A 20,528-nucleotide genomic window follows, 5' to 3' on the forward strand; every position below is an offset into this window, starting at 1 on the left:
CAAAATTTGAATATTTTGTATGCCATTACATGAAAATCCAAAAAAATCTATATTAAATTACAGGTTTAATGCAACAAAATAGGAAAAACACCAACGGGGATGAATACTTTTGTTGGATTTCACATTTTATGTTATTTAAAACAACCAGTATAATGTTTACCTGGCTTGCATTCTATACTTCTATGGAGGGTCAAGGTACCTATTAATCTAGCGTTTCAAGAGCAAACCTCTCCCAGATATCCCTACTCACCCATAGTGAAGGGCACTCAGCTCTGATGTGTGCTCTATAAGTGCCATTTTAAATTAACCTCTCAAAGGTTGATTAATCAAATTTACATCCAAACAGAATACACTACATGACCAAAAGCGGCAGCAATTACAGATGCAAGTCTCTTGGGGTATGTCTTTATAAGCTTGGCACATCTAGCCACTGGGATTTTTGCCCATTCTTCAAGGCAAAACTGATCCAGCTCCTTCAAGTTGGCTGGGTTCCGCTGTTGTACAGCAATCTTTGTCATACCACAGATTCTCAATTGGATTGAGGTCTGGGCTTTGACGAGGCCATTCCAAGACATTTAAATGTTTAACCTTAAACCATTCAAGTGTTGCTTTGGCAGTATGCTTTGGGTCATTGTCCTGGTGGAAGGTGAACCTCCGTCCCAGTCTCAAATCTCTGGAGACTGTATTTAGCACCATCATTCCTTCAATTCTGACCAGTTTCCCAGTCCCTGCCGATGAAAAACATGCCCACAGCATGATGCTGCCACCACCATACTTCAKTGTGGGGATGAGAGGTTTTCGGTTTGCGCCAGACATAGCATTTTCCTTGATGGCCAAAAAGCTCAATTTTAGTCTCATCTGACCAGAGTACCTTCTTCCATATGTTTGGGGGAGTCTCCCACATGCATTTCGGCAAACACCAAACATGTTTGCTTATTTTTTTCTTTTTTCTGGACACTCTTCCATAAAGCCCAGCTCTGTGGAGTATATTGCTTAAAGTGGTCCTATGGACAGATACTCCAATCTCCTCTGTGGAGCTTTGCAGCTCCTTCAGGGTTCTCTTTGTTGCCTCTCTGATTAATGCCCTCCTTGCCTGGTCTGTGAGTTTTGGTGGTTGGCCCTCTCTTGGCAAGTTTGTTGTGGTGCCATATTCTTTCCATTTTTTAATAATGATTAATGGTGCTCCGTGGGATGTTCAAAGTTTRMTTTTTWTTATAACCCAACCCTGGTCTGTACTTCTCCACAACTTTGTCCCTGACCTGTTTGGAGAGCTCCTTGGTCTTCATGGTGCCGCTTCCTTGGTGGTGCCCCTTGCTTAGTGGTGTTACAGACTTTGGCAGAACAGGTGTATATATACTGAGATCATGTGACAGATCATGTGACACTTAGATTGCACACAGGTGGACTTTATTTAACTAATTATGTGACTTCTTAAGGTAATTGGTTGCACCAGATCTTATTTATGGGCTTCATAGCAAAGGGGGTGAATACATATGCACGCACCACTTTCCGTTTGTTGTTAAAAAAAATTGAAACGAGTAATTTTTTTCATTTCACTTCACAAAATTTGGAATATTTTGTGTATGTCCATTACATGAAATCCAAATAAAAATCTATTTAAATTACAGGTTGTAATGCAACAAAATAGGAAAAACACCAACGGGGATGAATACTTTTGTTGGATTTCACATTTTGATGTTATTTAAAAACAACCAGTATAATGTTTACCTTGGCTTGCYTTCTAATACTTCTATGGAGGGTCAAAGGGTAACCTATTAATCTAGCGTTTCAAGAGGCAAACCTCTCCCAGATATCCCTACTCACCCATAGTGAAGGGCACTCAGCTCTGATGTGTGCTCTATAAGTGCCATTTTTAATTACCCTCTCAAAGGTTGATTAATCAATTTACATGCCATAACAGAATACACTACATGACCAAAAGTATGTGGACACCTGCTCATGGGCATTAATATGGAGTTGGTCCCTCCTTTSCTGTCATAACACCCTCCACTCTTCTGGGAAGGCTTTCCACTAGATGCTSGAACATTGCTGCGGGGACTTACTTCCATTCAGCCACAAGAGCATTATTGAGGTCGGGCACTGATGTTGGGCGATTAGGCCTGGCTCACAGTCGGTGTTCCAATTCATCCCAAAGGTGTTCAATGGGGTTGAGTTCAGGGCTCTGTGCAGGCCAGTCAAGTTCTTCCACACCGATCCTGACAAACCATATTCTATATGGACCTCGCTTTGTGCACGGGGGRATTGTCATGGTGAAACAGGAAAGGGCCTTCCCCAAACTGTTGCCACAAAGTTGTAAGCAGAGTTTATCAGAGTTTATCATGTATGCATAGTCACTTTAACTTTACATTCATGTACATACTACCTCAATTGGGCCGACCAACCAGTGCTACCTTACATTGGCTAACCGGGCTATCTGCATTGTGTCCCACCACCCACCACCCGCCAACCCCTCTTTTATGCTACTGCTACTCTRTGTTCATCATATATGCATAGTCACTTTAACCATATCTACATGTACATACAATCAACCTGACTAACCGGTGTCTGTATGTAGCCTCGCTACTTTTATACCCTCGCTACTGTATATAGCCTGTCTTTTTAGTGTTGTTTTATTTCTTTACTTACCTTTTGTTCACCTAACAACTTTTTTGCACTATTGGTTACAGCCTGTATGTTAGCATTTCACTGTAAGGTCTACTCCTGTTGTATTCGGCGCACGTGACAAATAAACTGCGATTTGATTTGATTTGAGAGTTGTCTAGAATGTAATTGTATTGCTGTAGTGTTAAGATTTCCCTTCACTGGAACTAAGGGGCCTTTGTCTATGAAGATTGCATGTCCGTGTGCTACATTTTATACACCTGTCAGCAATGGGTGTGACTGAAATAGCCGAATCCACTAATGTGAAGGGGTGTCCTCATACTTTCGTATATTTAGTGTATACTGAAGTAACCCTTGCAATTCTGTGTCGGTGCTAGTACTTAGAAAAAGGTTCCAAAAGGGTTCTTTGTAAAGCAAATGGTTCAACCTGAAACTTTCTCATCCTAAGAACCGTTTTTGGAAGAATCTGAAGAATCTTTTTTAGAGATGTTTAATTTGAAATATTGCCTGAGCATTAGTGTTTCCCTCAGTGTTTTAACTTTGAACCTATAGAGTTTAAAATGATAGGTGTGAGAATGATTTAAACTGTACCTATATAGGAATATTTGTACACATCAAATTAGCCAGTGTTACCTAGTCACCTAGATCTTTCAGTGTAACGTTTCTAGAGTTGATTCAGGAATGAAATTAACTCTGTAAAGAGGTCAATAAACACTTAGTGGTGTAAAATAACCCAAGTGTTGCTGTTAACATCCAAAGGTGAGTGTGATTGTGTAATGTTTACTCTGCCCACACCAAACATTGTAAAAAAAAAWGCCAAATAACATATTTCCATATTTATTCCAAATACATTTACAAATGTCACACATTAAAAGACATTTAAAAATGCATAGAAAATACATTATTTGGCCAATGTATCCGGAAAATATAAATATATAAATATTTTTTTCCCAAATGGGGTCGGTAGAGTAAAACACTCAAAACCACACCCATCATTATCATATTTCCCAGCAAGCTCTATAGCAGGTTGATTTTTAGAATTCTTTGTTTCAATATCTGTGTTTTTGCATATACATTGATTGATTGATCTTATGCTACACAAAGATAAATAACACACAATCAAATCTGTTTGTAGTTCCAGTTAAGATGGTAGTCTCAATTGTCTTCCCTACCTTGGCAGTCATTCTGAATGTTTAAAAGTTCCAATTGTTGGATAGCCTCACTCTGGCTGGATTCATATAGGAATTACACGTCACTTCACAAATCCACATTTGTTATATGTATTTATTTAGGCAAGTCAGTTAAGAACAAATTCAGATTTACAATGACGGCCAACGCTGGGCCAACTGTCCTATAGGACTCCCAATCACTGCCGGATGTGATACAGCCTGGATTTGAACCAGGGACTGTAGCAACACCTCTTAGCACAGATGCAGTGTCTTAGACCGCTGCGCCAATCGAGAGCCCAACATAATTTGACTTGCAGGCCTGAAAAAAGTAGTTCACTAACTCCGTATAATTTTTTATTTTACCAGGAAAGTCAGATAAAAACAAATTCTTCTTTACAATGACGGCCTACCGGGGAACAGTGGGTTAACTGCCTTGTTCAGGGGCAGAACGACAGATTTTTACCTTGTCAGCTCGGGGATTCAATCCAGTAACCTTTTGGTTACTGGCCCAACGCTCTAACCACTAGGCTACCTGCCACCCACGAAAGTGTGTCTAGTGCTAGAGTATAACTAGTCTCTCAAAGAAAGGCCTTGTATGTAATGTATTGTCATAAAGAGTTTAATTTTAAAGGCTAATAAGGCTGGTGGAACCATGTATAGAGGGTTCTAGGTAGAACCCTTTACAGTGGGTTATATGAAAAACCCTACAGAGAGGGTTATAGTGTTCCCCTATGGGGTCAAACTGAAGAACCCTACACAGAGGGTTATAGTGTTACCCTATGGGGTCAAACTGAAGAACCCTATATGGTCCTACTTAGCACCTTTTAAAAAACGTTTATAGGCCTAAATATACAGACGCTATATACACGTCTCTCATTTTCTCTCTCTTTGTCCCTCTTCCACGCATCAACATATACACACACGAGAGTACACACAAGCACGCTTGACGCACATGCACACGCATACACACACACAAACGCACACACTCCCACCCCACTCCCAACACACACAGAAGTAATGATCTGTTGCTCTCTCTATATGGTAGTAAATTAATAATAGCTTTGGTAATGTGAGCTGAAATGTTGTAATCAGGCCCAGGGGAGTAGCGAGTGACCCAGCTAAATAAGATACAGATAGATGATCCTCTCTGTGGGAAAATAATTTGGTTTCCTTCCATCTCTATCCCTCTTTCCTTCTCCACCACCTTCTTCCTCTGTCTTCTCCCTCTCTCCCTCTATAACTTGATTACTGCTTGGCGATTGCAAACGACTCGCTCACAGACGAAAACAATGCATTTCTCTGTAGAGGCTCTGCATCGGTGAGTTCATATTACACGCTTTAAGATCTGTAACCGGAGTACTGGTGTACCACACCCCCCGCAGCCCACGCAAGGCAGGTGGGCCCATGGGCTCTGGGGGCCTTCACCCCCCCCCAAAAAAAACCACACATATATATATATACACTGCTCAAAAAAATAAAGGGAACACTTAAACAACAGAATGTAACTCCAAGTCAATCACACTTCTGTGAAATCAAATTGTCCACTTAGGAAGCAACACTGATTGACAATAKATTTCACATGCTGTTGTGCAAATGGAATAGACAACAGGTGGAAATTATAGGCAATTAGCAAGACACCCCCAATAAAGGAGTGGTTCTGCAGGTGGTGACCACAGACCACTTCTCTTCCTATGCTTCCTGGCTGATGTTTTGGTCACTTTTGAATGCTGGCGGTGCTTTCACTCTCGTGGTAGCATGATACGGAGTCTACAACCCACACAAGTGGCTCAGGTAGTGCAGCTCATCCAGGATGGCACATCAATGCGAGCTGTGGCAAGAAGGTTTGCTGTGTCTGTCAGCGTAGTGTCCAGAGCATGGAGGCGCTACCAGGAGACAGGCCAGTACATCAGGAGACGTGGAGGAGGCCGTAGGAGGSCAACAACCCAGCAGCAGGACCGCTACCTCCGCCTTTGTGAAGGAGGAGCACTGCCAGACCCCTGCAAAATGACCTCCAGCAGCAGCATGTGAAATTTATTGTCAATCAGTGTTGCTTCCTAAGTGGACAGTTTGATTTCACAGAAGTGTGATTGACTTGGAGTTACATTGTGTTGTTTAAGTGTTCCCTTTATTTTTTTGAGCAGTGTATATATTAACTGGGTATACAAAACATTAAGAACACCTGCTCTTTCCATGACATAGACTGACCAGGTGAATCCAGGTGAAAGCTATGATCTGTTATTTATGTCACTTGGTAAATCCACTTCAATCAGTGTAGATGAAGGGGAGGAGTCAGGTTAAAGAATGAGAAGTCACTTTAAGGCGTCTTGAGACAATTGAGACATGGAGTGTGTATGTGTACCATTCAGAGTGTGAATGGGCAAGAAAAAAGATTTCAGTGCCTTTGAACGGGGTATGGTAGTAGGTGCCAGGCACACTGGTTTGAGTCAAGAACTGCAAAGCTGCTGAGTTTTTCCACACTCAGTTTCCTGTGTGGTCCACCCCCCCCCAAAGGACATCCAGCCAACTTGACACAACTGTGGGAAGCATTGGAGTCAACATGGGCCAGCATCCATGTGGAACACTTTCAACACCTTGTAGAGTCCATGCCCCGAATGAAATTGAGGCTGTTCTGCGGGCAAAATATTCCTAACTCAATATTAGGAAGGTGTTCCTAATGTTTGGTAAACTCTGTGTATATACTGTATATATATTATATTGGTTTCGCACAATTTAACAATGGTGATAGGAATGAGTCTTGTGCTGCACCGAGGAGGGCACAGCACAGCAGCAGGGGAACCGTGATGGGAACGTGGGGCTGCAAGCAGAGACAGGGAGCTAAAGTATAACTTCCCGTGGTCTCAAACAGGTTACAGGTGGGGGGTCAGACACAATGAAACACACACACACAAGACATGGGTGCTTAGAGCATTCCCTCTATTGTTGCCCTTTCCTCTCTGAGATGGGTCCCTGGATCTCACTCAGCCCCAAACCCAAAACAACTCAGAGGGAAAGAAAAATAGCCTTCAGTTTCATGCTATTATTTTAAGTGTATTCACACTTTGGGGGAGAGTGGGGTAATTTAACTCAGTGGTAAATTGAGCCACCCTTGTTTCTAGAAAACCATACACAAAGTTAATAATTATTTAGGAAGAGGTCATCAGGTGGTAATCAAGCGGTAATCAAGTTAGCCCAAAAAATGCTTGTATCTAAATCAAAGCAGATTATTTTAAAATTGTTCTATACATCAGGTGGGATCTCTATAAACTTCAATATGAGGTCCTAATCCTAGCATAAAAGTGTATCCTTGTAGCTGTGTGGGCTAATTTGGTCAAAAAGTTTGCCCTGGGGTTGAGACAATGGCCATAGGGTAAATTGAGCCAATGTTTTCATGAGAGTCTCATCTTTACACAGAGGGGTCATATTAGTGTGTAGCCACACTGTTCGGATGCTACAGACAGAAGATTGGATGTACTGACCTCAGAAGAGTCCCAATATGCTTGTGGGGGTTGTAGAGCAAAACAGAGAACACAATCGTGTTTGTGAGTCATCTTTCCTGAGAGGGGTAACAGTTTTTAGGCCAAACTGTTCTGATGCTACAGATGATTTTGTGAGAAGACCGATTTTCGGGATGGTCTGACAAACACTTTGCTCTAGCTCTGTCACCTTTCACCGCAAATGCGGATGTGTTACATAGGCGGATGCGGTTGATTGAAAAACAGATATCTCTATTTTGAACTGACAGATTTTTATGGGGATTTTTTTATCATGCTAATTGTATTGAGCTGGTTGTCATAGCGAACATACCAAACTTTTTTCAGTTGACTGGCTAAATCGATACTTTGTTGCGAAAACTAAAATGGATGAGTGGAACATTTCTTTTGATATTTTCGGGGGCATGACTATGGATGAATGGCAAAAAGAGATGGCAATAATACCTATGCATGCAGATTTGGGGGATACTGCATTCAAAGACCTAGAGAAAAAAACACAGTTAAGAATACCAACTGGGCTGTGCGTTGCTTCGAGGGCTGGCTAGCAGAGAATAAAAAAGTTGTTGACTTCAAAACTCACTAAGGAAGAGTTTAACATCCTTCTCCGACAGTTTTATGGAAATGTATGAAATGGGAAGTGGGAGCAGTGCAGCATAAGTAGCTACCTGGCACTCCATAGTGAGCTCAACCGGTGTCTAAATGACCCACCCATCGGTCGCAGCTGGTGCCTTATGAAGGACACTGAATTTACCACCTCAAATCATGTATTTCTGGGCAACATCAAACAGCTAAGAAGGAAAGGAAAGGAAACAAACAGCCACCCTCCCATCCCCGATAAGGACATGGCCCAGCTCCAAATCTCCTAGGCTCTGAATCCCGGTATACCATTTTCTGGTCCAGAAAGTGTGGTTCGACCTCCAGTTACATCTGGGTCGAAGAGGAAAAGAGGGGAACAGACAACTAAGGCCCAGCTCATTCCTCGTAAAAACAGACGAGAACGGTCTAAGGTATGTTGTTCATAGCCTGTTTGTAGACCCAAGGGGGAGGGGCAGGGAGTCCAAGAGGGGATTCATGTTCGAGCAGCTAGGGAACCCACTGTGCCCGGTGACATCACTGGAGAAATATCTATCGAAATCTTGGGAGAACGCCCTTGCATTTTATCTCCTCCAAGAGAGGAGAGTGTATRGGGGACTCGATCTGGTACACGTCAGAGCCGATGGGTGTGAACTATCTGGCAGCACTTCTACCCAAGATCTGCAGCGCAGCAGGAACAACTACATACACAAATCACAGCATCAGGACCACGACAGTCCAGAAACTGTCCAATGCTGGCTTAGAAGAGCGGGAGATTATGTCAGTGAGTGGGCATCAGTGCGAAGGTTCACTCCATAGCTACTGGCATCTGTCACAGACAGAAAACGCTGGAGCAACATCCTGGCTGAAAACAAAGACTCTGACTGATATTTCAACCAATGCACAATCCAGGGGAATGTACAGATAAAAGTGACATACAATAAGTAGCTATAGCTATGTCAGCTGTGGTGGATAACAAAAGATGTATGGTTTAATTGACTAAAATCAGCTCAAATMAATGTCATGGATTGTCTTTCTTTTGTCTGAACAGTGACCTTACAAGAGAGCACATTTTTTCTGCCGGGCAAAGTCGTGCATCATAAGCTCATTGTTATGGGTGTATCCAAATAAATCTTAACTAGAAAACAGCTTAAACAAACGCAAATGCAGCTAGTTTGCTGTTATTCTGGCTGCACTTTTTGACGTGACTGTAAATTAGCCGTAGTTGTCTAGCTAGCAAACAAGGGATAAGAACGTTACCAGCCAGTATGGCAATGGAACTTATAGTACGAACGACTTGGTCGCGTATATACAGTAGATACAGAACAAAAAGAACGAACGACTGGGTCGCGTCCATAGATACAGAACTAAAAGAACAAACGACTGGGTAGCGTCTCTAGCAAACCTAGATTTGTGTCGGGACTATATGTTGTGGAAGGATGAAATAGTACGAATAAATTCATAAAAATAAAGTTTTATTTGAATATGTTGGTAACCCGTTGTATAAAAGTGATTATGCCCTCGAAGCCAGTGTTTGTTGAATATATTAGCACGGTTTGCCGGCCCTCGACTTCCGATATATCCAACAAACATCATCTTCTTGGACATTACCACTTAAAWATCTGTTCAGTATTAAACTCACCTTCTGTAGCTGTTTCCTGACTCCCGGTGTATACGTTACAGAATAACACCTCAACAATATGGAAGCAGCAGCAGATTCAACCCTCTTCCAGACGGTTAACGAACAAGGTCATCTACTCCATCAACACCACGACCAGCTGACAAAACTGCGTACGGCCATGGAGGAGGTCCTCTGCATTCTCCACCGCCTCGACACAACCAGCGAGGTTCTTCATACTCCTATCAGAGGGCCTCCTACCACAGGTTGTCAAGAGCAAAACAGGCTTGTGGGCATCCTAGAGCAAAACAACTGGTCGGAGGTTAAGCAGTTGTCATACCAAGCGGTGATGCAGCCAGTCAAGATGCTCTCAATGGTGCTGCTGTAGAACTTTTTGAGGATCTGAGGACCCATGACAAATCTTATTCCCCTCTTGATGGGGATGAGGCGTTGTCATGCCCCCTTCATGGGTGTGTTGGTGTGTGTGAGCCATTATAGATCCAAGTGGTGTAAAGTACTTAAGTAGTACTTGTTGGTGTATATATACTTTACTATTTAGATTTTTACTTTTACTTCACTACATTCCTAAAGAAAAATAATGTAACATTAACCTGACACCCAAAAGTACTTGTTACATTTTGAATGCTTAGCAGGACAGGAACATTGTCCAATTCACACACATATCAAGAGAACATTCCTGGTCATCCCTACAGCCTCTGACGTGGCGGACTCATTAAATAAAAATGCTTCGTTTGTAAATTATGTCAAAGTTTTGGAGCGTGCCCCTGGCTATCCATAAATAAATAAAAACCTTCTGCCGTCTGGTTTGCTTAATATAAGGAATTTGAAATGATTTATACTTTTACTTTTGAAACTTAAGTATATTTTAACTATTACATTTACTTTTGATAACTAAAGCTGTAATATCTAACTTTTTGGGTGACCCGAACACATTCACATGTTTTTATAGATCTGTTATTATCATTGAAAGCAAGTCTAATAAGTGCTAGATCTGTTCTATGTGTGCTATTTCTATGCTTCCCATTCTTATGTTTTGCTTTTGCTTCTTTTACTTTCGGTTTTGTACACCAGCTTCAAACATRTGAAAATAKAATATTTTGGGTATTGTAAAATATATTTCATAGTGGTTTAGATGGTATAATGATCCTCTACACTATACTTGCTTGTTTTGTCACATTAATGGAAATTAAGTGAACTATTAGAATTTTAGCAACCAGGAAATGGTGATAGTTCATCTTTAAGTATATTTAAAACCAAATACTTTTGGACTTTTACTCAAGTAGTATTATACTGGGTGACTTTCACTTTTACTTGAGTCATCTTTTAAGGTATCCTTTTTTTACTGAAATATGTCAATTGCGTACATTTTACAGCACTGATAGCTCCTTCGTGTTGTGGACACCGAGGAACTTGAAGCTCTCGACCCGCTCCACTACATCCCCATCGATGTGAATGGGGGCGTGCTCAGCCCTCTGTTTCCTGTAACCCACTATCAGCTCCTTTGTCTTGCTGATGTTGAGGGAGAGGTTGTTGTCCTGGCACCACACTGTCAAGTCTCCAACCTCCTCCCTATAGCATAGCTGCGGTAAGTAGGGGTGCTGAAGTTGCTTTTGGTTTAATGAATTTATTGCCACAGAGGCCCACTGGTGTAACTGCGAAACAGCACTCCCTGATAAATTGAAATCATGTTTCCAAAATTATATAATTACTTGTTTCTTAACACTGACGGAATTTGGGCAGCACACACACCAAATATTGAACAGCTTATTGCGTTGCGGCCATACATATAATCCAGTGGAGGCTCCTCAGAGGAGGACCATCCTCCTCACTGAATTTCATAAAAATACAATTTGTGAAACATTTAAAAAGTTATCCTTTTTAGATAAAACTATTCTAAATACATTCACGTCACCAAATAATTGATTAAAACACACTGTTTTGCAATTAAGGTCTAAAGTAGCCTCAACAGCACTCTGTAGGGTAACACCAGAGGACAGCTAGTTTCCGTCCTCCTCTGGGTACATTGACTTCAATACAAACCTAGGAGGCTCGTGGTTCTCACCCCCTTTCATAGACTTACACAGTAAGTATTACAATTGCCAAGAGGACGTCCTCCAACCTATCAAAGCTCTTGCAGCATGAACTGACATGTTGTCCACACAATCAAAGGAAGCATAAGCTACAGCTAGCTAGCACTGCATTGCATAAAATGTGGGGAGTAATTGACTCAAAGAGAGAGAAAGACAATAGTTGAACAGTTTTAAACAAATTAATTACTTCAAAAATGAAGAAGGAGCAAGAGAGCCATATATCTTTTTTATTCACTTTCACTTACTTAAGGCTAGTTTAGCCTACTTAAACACCTGGCTCAAACAGAGAGGGATGCTATGTTAGCTAGCTGGCTATGGCTATGGCTACTATCCAACACTGGAACTCTTCCAAGTCAAGGTAAGCTTTTGGTTTAATTAATTTATTGCCACAGAGGCCCACCGGTGTAACTGCTAAACTGCTTGCTGACTGTACACTGTACAGCATGATTGTAGCGGGTTTACTAAGGCATTAGTTCTATTAGCTATGTTGATTATGACATTAGCTAATATGGTGACAACAATATAGGCTTTGTGTAGCAGTTAGCGGTTATGATATGAAGGTTTGGCTTAGAAAGTTTTTTCACCTGGTCACAGACAGCAGATGTGTTGTGCACTGAAGTTCACAAGCAAAGGGAAAAGTATCAAGGCACAATGCGAGACCCAAATGCAGACACAGGAGGCAGATGGTTGGAGTCTTACAATATTTATTAATCCAAAGGGGTAGGTAAGAGAATGGTCATGGACAGGCAAAAAGGTCAAAACCAGATCAGAGTCCAGGAGGTACAAAGTGACAGACAGGCTCGTGGTCAAGGCAGGCAGAGTAGTCAGGCAGGCGGGTACAAAGTCCAGAAACAGGCAAGGGTCAAAACCGGGAGGACTAGAAAAAGGAGAATGCAAAAAGCAGGAGAACGGGAAAAAAGCTGGTTGACTTGGAAACATACAAGACAAACTGGCACAGAGAGACAGGAAACACAGGGATAAATACACTGGGGAAAATAAGCGACACCTGGAGGGGGTGGAGACAATAACAGGAACAGGTGAAACAGATCAGGGCGTGACAGAAAAGGTGAGAGGAGGAGGAGAGCGTGTAGAAGCGAGAAGGAATGACACAACGATCAAATGGATCATGCTGTTTGTATGTGGCTGCTATGCAAGTGAGCTGTGTATTCATTCCGCCGATTCTGTTGGAAAACGTTTCTTAAACAGAAGCAAAAGGAACAAAACGTGTTTCTTGTTTGTGTATGACCTTGTACAGCTCATTAGGTGTGGTCTTAGTGCCAACATCGATTTGTGGTGATAAATAGACAGATATGAAAAATATAGATAAACTATCTTGGCAAATAGTATGGTCTACGGCTTTTTATGAGGTATTATAACTTGGGCGAGCAGAACCTCAAGACTTCCCTAATATTAGAGATCACTCAACAGCTGTTGTTAACAAAGAGACACACACCTCCCTCCTTTAGCATACCCGAAGCTGCCATTCTGTCCTACCGATGCATAGAAAACCCAGCTAAATGTATATTATCCATGTCCTTGTAAAGCCACGACTCCGAGAATCATAAGATATTACAGTTCTTCAGGTCCCGTTGATAGGATAGTCTTGAACGGAGCTCATCCAGCTTGTTCTCGTAGTTTTGTCAGGGTGCCTGCACGTCGGCCTCTCTTGCTCCTGTCTCTTTCTCTTCCGAGTCTCGGGGATTAAAAAAATGCCCATCCCGGCTTGGACCGATGTGAGCAGTATGTCCTGCGCTGCCGAATCGTTGAAGTAGACATCTTCATCCAAAGGTTAGTGATCGCTGTTCTGATGTCCAAAAGCTCTTTTCGGACATTGCGGAAACATTATTTACCAAAAGAAGTTAAGATCAGAGCAAAACAACACAAAAAAGATCAGAATCCTGTAAAACGGCAGCTATACATTCCAGTGCCATTCTCTGTGTGTGTACATCCATCTGTGCACGTGTGTGTCTTACATACATACATGTGTGTGTGTGTGCATCCGACCGTGCACCAATGTGTGTGTGTTCTGGAGTGATGGCAACTCCTAGGCCAGCCCCAGCCCTCCCCTGCTCCCAGTGACAGGGCCAGGGGCCACGGTGGTAATAAGACCCCTGGGAGAGGCTCTTAGGCAGCACTTTCTGCTATCGATACTTGGGCATTCTCCACATACAAGGGCACAGAAAGGTTCAGCACAGTCTGATGGTCTTCCTCTCACCTCTCCTCGCCTCGCCATCGACTAAAATGGATGAAATACAATGTTTTCCTCATCCATCTACACACAATACCCCATAATGACAACGTGAAAAGAGGTTTTTAGAAATGTTTGCAAATGTATTCAAAATTCAAAACAGAAATACCTTATTTACATAAGTATTCAGACCCTTTACTATGAGACTCAAAATTGAGCTCAGGTGCATCCTGAAAAACCAAGCCATGAGGTCGAAGGAATTGTCCGTAGAGCTCCGAGACAGGATTGTGTCGAGGCACAGATCTGGGGAAATGTACCAAAAAATCTCTGCAGCATTGAAGGTCCCCAAGAACACAGTGGCCTTCACCGTTCTTTATTTGTTATTTATATTTATGTTTTATTGGACATAAAGAAATACAAATAAAAAATTTAACAGATACATCATTTTATCCCCCTTGTTGAAACACCTCCCTCCCCTTAACAAAAGCAGCATAAATACAMWTTTTTTTTTTTTAAACATACAATTGGAAATAATCATAAATAAATATACATATCGATATGCAGATATGTACACATACAGTAAAATAAAATAAAAATATCACAACATATTATCCCTTCCCTCCCACACCCTCTCATATCCCCTATTGGCCAAAATTCTTACTCCTGATCAATAGAGGCAACTGTTCAAAAAATGAAATTAAAGGCTGCCATCTCATGAAGAAGTTATCAGTACAATAATTCTCAAAGTGAATTTAATGTTTTCTAAGTGTAGAAAAGTCATTAGATCTTTCAACCAGGCTGATACAGTGAGAGATTTGGAGGATTTCCAATTAAGCAAGATCTGCCGGCGAGCTATGAGGAAAGCAAACTCTACAACGTCTGCTTTACTTTTAGTGAGACTAGGCAACAAAGATGGAACTCTATGGAATATAGCTATCAATGGAATATAGCTATTCTATGGAATATAGCTATCAAAGGACAAGGCTGCAGGTCAATGTCTAGACTTTTAGAGAGAGTATTAAAAAAGGATGACCAAAACACAGACAGCTTATAACATGAATAAAACATATACATGTGGTTTGCCATAGTGATTGAACATCTATCACATGTGTAATTTGTGTCTGAGAGGAATTTACTAAGTTTTTCTTTGGTGTAGTGAGTTTTGTGCAAAACCTTGAACCGAATTAAACTTAATCGAGCACATGAGGATGTGGAGTTAACCCTAAGAAGGGCTTGCTCCCACCAGTCATCTGCAAGGTCAAATTCAAGTTCACTACCCCAGTCTGTCTTGATTTTGTTTATTGAAGGGGGTTCAGAGGAATGCAGGATGTCCTATAATCTAGAAATCAGACAAAATCTCTTCTAGCAACGTCTTGGGCGGTAGTTGAGGAAAGGTGGGAAAATGAGAGCGAACAAAGTTACGGTCCTGAAAACAGCGGAAAATATTAGAATGAGACAGATTACATGTAGCTATGAGATCATTGGGTCGGTAAGCAAATTGGAGTGGGTCTAGGGTGTCAGGTAGGGTGGAGGTGATATGGTCCTTGACTAGTCTCATGAAGTGCTTTGAGAGACTAGTCAAGGACCATATCACCTCCACCCTACCTGACACCCTAGACCCACTCCAATTTGCTTACCGACCCAATAGGTCCACAGACGACGCAATCGCAACCACACTGCACACTGCCCTAACCCATTTGGACAAGAGGAATACCTATGTGAGAATGCTGTTCATCGACTACAGCTCAGCATTCAACACCACTAGTACCCTCCAAACTCGTCTTCAAGCTCGGGACCCTGGGTCTCGACCCCGCCCTGTGAAACTGGGTAACTGACTTCCTGACGGGCCGCCCCAGGTGGTGAGGGTAGGGTAACAACATCTCCCCCGCTGATCCTCAACCCTGGGCCCCACAAGGGTGCGTTTCTGAGCCTCTCCTGTACTGCCTGTTCACCCACGACTGCGTGGCCATGCACGCCTCCACCTCAATCATCAAGTTGGCGGACACACCACAGTGGTAGGCTTGATTACCAACAACGACGAGACGGCCTACAGGGAGGAGGTGAGGGCCCTCGGTGTGGTGTCAGGAAAATAACCTCACACTCAACGTCAACAAACAAAGGAGATGATTGTGGACTTCAGGAAACAGCAGAGGGAGCACCCCCCCTATCCACATCGACGGGACAGTAGTGGAGTGGGTAGTAAGTTTTAAGTTCCTCGGCGTACACATCACGGACAAACTGAATTGGTCCACCAACACAGACAGCGTTGTGAAGAAGGCGCAGCAGCGCCTCTTCAACCTCAGGAGGCTGAAGAAATTCGGCTTGTCACCAAAAGCACTCACAAACTTCTACAGATGCACAATCGAGAGCATCCTGTGGGCTGTATCACCGCCTGGTACGGCAACTGCTCCGCCCACAACTGTAAGGCTCTCCAGAGGGTAGTGAGATCTGCACAACGTATCACCGGGGGCAAACTACCTGCCTCCAGGACACCTACACCACCCGATGTCAAGGAAGACCATAAAGATCATCAAGGACAACAACCACCGAGCCACTGCTGTTCACCCGCGCTATCATCCAGAAGGCGAGGCAGTACAGGCGCATCAAAGCAGGGACCGAGAGACTGAAAAACAGCTTCTATCTCAAGGCCATCAGACTGTTAAACAGCAATCACTAACATTTGTGGCTGCTGCCAACATACTGACTCAACTCCAATTCCCATTATTAAAGTGGCTGATGGAAATTTATGTAAAAATGTATCACTAGCCACTTTAAACAATGCCACTTAATATAATGTTTACATACTCTACATTCTCATCTCATATGTATATGTATATACTGTACTCTATATCATCTACTGCATCTTGCACCTTTATGTAATACATGTATCACTAGCCACTTTAAACTATGCCACTTTATGTTTACATACCCTACATTACTCATCTCATATGTATATACTGTACTCTATACCATCTACTGCATCTTGCCTATGCCGGTCTGTACCATCACTCATTCATATATCTTTATGTACATATTCTTTATCCCTTTACACTTGTGTGTGTATAAGGTAGTAGTTGTGGAATTGTTAGGTTAGATTACTCGTTGGTTATTACTGCATTGTCGGAAKTAGAAGCACAAGCATTTCGCTACACTCGCATTAWCATCTGCTAACCATGTGTATGTGACAAATACAATTTGATTTGATTTGATTACAACTGTCAAACTTCCCATCTAAAAATAAATATTTGAAACATACCAAACCTCTCTCTCGCCACAAAACAAAAGCCTGATCATGTTTGGAGGGTAAAAATAGGTGGTTGTTACAAATAGGGCCTAGACAAGTAGGGGCAGAAAGTCTCCAGATCTTCATAGTAGAGAGCACAATGGGGTTTCCAGTATACTTTGAAGGACACAAGGACAGTGGGGCACAAGTAAGAGCAGAAAGGGAAGATGATTGSRAGGAGTGTGCTTCTGTTGGTACTTAGAGCATTACACCAGACCATAATCTTCTGAATATTGGCTGCCAAATAGTAAAGCAGTAAATTTGGAAGTGCCAGTCCTCTATCTTGTCTCCTTGTTTGAAGTATTGCTCTGCYTATCCTAGGTTATTTGTATGCCCAGGTAAAAAATTATCGGAAGACATTGAAAAAGGTATAGGTATAGAAATTCTGCCAGCTAAGGAGACATGACAATGATCCAAATGTGTTTAAAACATGCAGTATGTTATCAGCAGAGGTCACAGGGTTAGTGATATATAATAGTAGATCATCTGCATACAGTGACACTTTGTGTTCTTCACCAGCTCGGTGGATTCCAGTGGATGATGATGATCAATTTAAATCCAAGGAAAGCGGTTCTATCGCAAGTGCAAAAAGGAGCGCGGACATAGGGCATCCTTGACCGGTCCCTCTGGAGAGGGGGGAATGTMGAGAGTTGGTGTGTACACTAGCTGTAGGAGCAGAATAGAGGAGACGTATCCATGAGATAAAATTGGACCCAAAATGAAATCTTTCCAAAATCTGAAATAAATAATCCCATCCACCCAGTCTAAAGCCTTCTCCGCATCAAGAGAAACAACAATGTTGGTGTCTGGATAGACAGGAGGAGAGAGTATAATGTTCAAAAGACGGCATACATTGGAAAACAGTTGTCAACCCTTTGATGAAACCTGCTTGATCATCAGATATGACATCCTGAAGGCAGGGTTCCAACCGGCATGCTAGAACCTTAGCTAACAATTTAACATCAGCGTTCAAAAGTGAAATGGGCCAATATTCACCWCATTCCGCCGGATCTTTATCTTTCTCAAGTATAAGAGAGAAGGAGGCTTGAGTTAGCTTTGGGGGGAGAGAGTCCTGTGATAATGAGTCGGTGAACATATCTAATAGTAATGGYGAGAGTTGATCTGAGAATTTRTTATAAACATTGACAGGGAAGCCATCAGGGCCTGGGGCCTTGCCACTTTGCATTAACTTTAGACCCTTTGTTATCTCATCTAGACGCAGAGGAATGTCCAGAACTTTACTCATGTCCATGTCAATGGATGGAATATCCAAGTTATCTACAAAGTTGTTCATAGRCGTATTATCTGATGGSGGTTCGGATTTGAAGAGGTTAGAATAAAATGACACAAAAGTTGAATTKATATTAGAGCGATCACTTGTAAGATTACAGGAAGAGTTATATACAGTCCCTGAGAGATAAGATGAGATGCTAACTGYTGTTTAAGTTGGTGTGCCAAAAGGCGGCTGGTCTCATATTTGTCGTCTGTCCCATTTGTTCGTGGCAACAGAAACTCTGCTTTATCAGTTGAAAGCAGATTCAACTGATTTTGACGTTTCAGCCTCTCTGCATATAATTAATGGTGAAGTTGAATATTGGCGGACTATTGCCAGGATTGAGTGCACCAGTTCTTATCATTTCAGTTTTCTTTGTTTGACKTAATGAGCATTGTAAGAAATGATCTTTCCCCATCTTTGTTGGTTGAAATAAAGTCACCAAATTCTTTGTTAGACAATAGGGCTGTGTTAAATGTTCATAATGTAGGGGGAGGATAGCAGAATATTCTGTAGTTTAACTGAGGGGAGAAGGGCTCTATCTAAAAGATTAAAGTAGTCTATGCGTGAGTAGGCTTGATGAACATAAGAAAAGTAGAAGTCCTTTGTGACCTTGTGGAGAAAGCACCATGGATCAACACAACCCATTTGGGACATGAATGTAGAAAGAGCTTTTGCCATCCCGGAAGGAGTAAGTGTTCTGGGATTAGACCGGTCAAGTCTTAGTTCAATAACACAGTTAAGGTCCCTGCCAAAGATGAGGRGGTGGATGTCAAGATTAGGGAGAGAGGCTAAATGAGATGTCATAAATCTAGTGTCATCCCAGTTAGGGACGTAAACATTTGCAAGTACTACAGGGGTTTGGAAGAGGGTGTCACTAACTATTGTATAATGTCCTCCAGGATCTGAAATGATCTGTGAGGGTGAAAACTGTACTCGTTTGTGAATCACTATTGCTGTTCCTCTGGCTTTGCCGTTAAAATTTGAATGACCAAACCTGTCCAACCCATGCTTTACGCAATCTWGTATGTTCAATAACASYTAGGTGCGTTTCTTGAAGAAATGCGATATCAGTATTCAGGCTCTTCAGATGTGAAAATACTCTGGAGCGCTTAACCGCAAATGTTCTATGTCACCAGTCTGACTTGAAGCCCCAAAATACCATCCTGACTTGTTGTTAAACTAGACATTAATCCTTATTAGAGAAGTCAAATGAAGAAGAAAGAGGAAAAGATAGATTGAGAGAGGAGCAGCATGAAAAAAAAACTAAAATCCCTTAGAGAAACAGCAACAGAGCACAAGAATCTTTGGATGCCAACATAACCCCCCCCCAACCACCCTGAACATTCACAAAAATGAAATAAAAAGTGATAGTATAATACCATTCAAAGAAAAAAAGAGGACTTTTTTTTTCTCCCTAAACTCGTCATTATGAAGAGACGAGCAGCAGGAATGATCTCTTACTCAGCATCCGTTGATTCATTGATTACCGTTCAATGAAGGTGGGATGGTAGCCATTTTAGATTAAGTTGATTTGGAGGAGCTAGAATTTTTTTCCGTCAATTTTCCAAAGCGTGTGACTGGTTTGCTCATGTTAACTTAGGTACACTCTATTACTGGGTAATTAAAATACATTTTGAGGTCATGGGAAGAATGAATTTAGGCAACATTTTGAATTATTTACAAATATTTGTCGGAGGAGATACCTCGTGCGACTTCTTTCTACATCGCTCAACCAGAAGCCCGGCCTCCATCATTCTTAAATGGAAGAGGTTTGGAACCACCAAGACTCTTCCTAGAGCTGGCCGCCTGGCCAAACTGAACAATCGGGGGAGAAGGGCCTTGGTCAGGGAGGTGACCAAGAACCTGATGGTCATGCTGACAGAGCTCCAGTTCCTCTGTGGAGATGGGAGAAACTTCCAGAAGGACAACCATCTGCAGCACTCCACCAATCAGGCCTTTATGGTAGAGTGGCCAGACGGAAGCAAAAGGCACATGACAGCCCATTTACATTTACATTTAGTCATTTAGCAGACGCTCTTATCCAGAGCGACTTACAAATTGGTGCATTCACCTTATGATATCCAGTGGAACAACCACTTTACAATAGTGCACTAACTCTTTAAGGGGGGGGGGGGGTTAGAAGGATTACTTTATCCTATCCTAGGTATTCCTTGAAGAGGTGGGGTTTTCAGGTGTC

The sequence above is a fragment of the Salvelinus sp. IW2-2015 genome, linkage group LG5 (assembly GCF_002910315.2).
Source record: "Salvelinus sp. IW2-2015 linkage group LG5, ASM291031v2, whole genome shotgun sequence".
Taxonomy (NCBI): domain Eukaryota; kingdom Metazoa; phylum Chordata; class Actinopteri; order Salmoniformes; family Salmonidae; genus Salvelinus; species Salvelinus sp. IW2-2015.